The sequence below is a fragment of the Tachyglossus aculeatus genome, chromosome 9 (genome assembly GCF_015852505.1).
Source record: "Tachyglossus aculeatus isolate mTacAcu1 chromosome 9, mTacAcu1.pri, whole genome shotgun sequence".
NCBI classification, from domain to species: Eukaryota; Metazoa; Chordata; class Mammalia; order Monotremata; family Tachyglossidae; genus Tachyglossus; species Tachyglossus aculeatus.
Window position 1 is genome coordinate 803236 of NC_052074.1, and position 1504 is coordinate 804739.

Below are 1504 nucleotides of genomic sequence, written 5' to 3' on the forward strand. Positions count from 1 at the left end.
GGGGAGAGGGATTGTCAGATATGAAGGGGGCTTGGAGTTCCGCACCAGAGGCAGGACACGGGAGAGGGATTGGCGGGGAGATAGATGAGGTCGAGGTACAGTGAGTAGCTTGGCTTTAAAGGAGCCAAGTGTGGGGGTGCATTGTAGGAGAAAAGTAGCGGGGTGAGGGAGGAGGGGGCAAGGTGATTGAGTGCTTTAATGGAAAGGAGTCTCTGTTTGACGTGGAGGTGGACGGGCAACCACTGCAGGTTCTTGTGGAGTGGGGAAACCCGGGCTGAGCATTTTTGTAGAAAATGATCCGGGCAGCAGAGTGAAGTATGGACTGGAGTGAGGAGAGACAGGAGGCAGGGAGGTCAGCAAGGAGGATCATGCAATAATCAAGGTGGGTTAGGATGAGTGCTTGGATTAACGTGGTAGCAGTTTGGAGGAAGAGAAGGTGGATTTCATTGATGCTGTGAAGGTAGAACCAACAGGATTTGGTGACAGATTGAGTATATGGGTTGAATGAGAGCCGTGATTCCAGACTAATGCCAAGGTTACTGGTTTATGAGACAGGGAGGAGGGTGGTGCTGTCTACAGTGATGAGAAGGTCATTCATTCATCTTTATTGAGTGCTTACTGTGTGTGGAGCACCGTACTAAGCACTTGGAAGACTATATATTGCTGACTGGTACTTCCCAAGCGCTTAGTACAGTGCTCTGCACACAGTAACTGCTCAATAAATACGAATGAATGAACGAATGAAAGTACAATTCATCAATAAACAGACACATTCCCTGCTGCCCACAACGAGCTTACAGTCTAGCGGGGGGAGGCAGACATTAATATACATAAATCACAGATATGGACATAAGTGCTTTGGGGCTGGGAGGGGGGATGAATAAAGGGAGCAAATCAGGGAGATGCAGAAGGGAGTGGGAGAAGAGGAAAGGAGGGCTTAGTCAGGGAAGGCCTCGGAGGAAATGTGACTTCAATAAGGCTTTGAAGGGGGAAGTGTAATTGTCTGTTAGTGTTTGAGTGAGAAGATAGGGACTTTTTTTTTGGACGTGTTAAGTTCGAGGTGTTGACGGAACATGCGATTAGAGATGTCCCAAAGGCAGGAGAAAATTACGAGACTGCAGGGAATGAGAGAGATTAGGGCTGGCGAGATAGATTTGGGAATCATCCACATAGAGAAGGGAGTTGAAACCATGTGAAATGGGGAAAACAGCCCCTTCCTCATGCTGGCTCCCCCCAACACACGCACACTTTTTGTGCCATTCAAATTTGAGGTTGACGACGGTGTCATTTTCAGCGAGCGTGTTCCTCGTCCCTCAGATCGCCCTCTGTGGGGCCCGACTCCTGCCGAGTCTCCTGAGGAAGAAGGCAAGGCCATTTGCTAATTCCTGCTTCTTCACCCTCTGTCCCTGGACTGAACTTTGACCAGGCGGATGTGGAGCTCAGCTCCCCGGGCCCCTGCACTCTTGGACTCCGGCTCTTGCACTCCTGGACTCCAGGGCTCTCT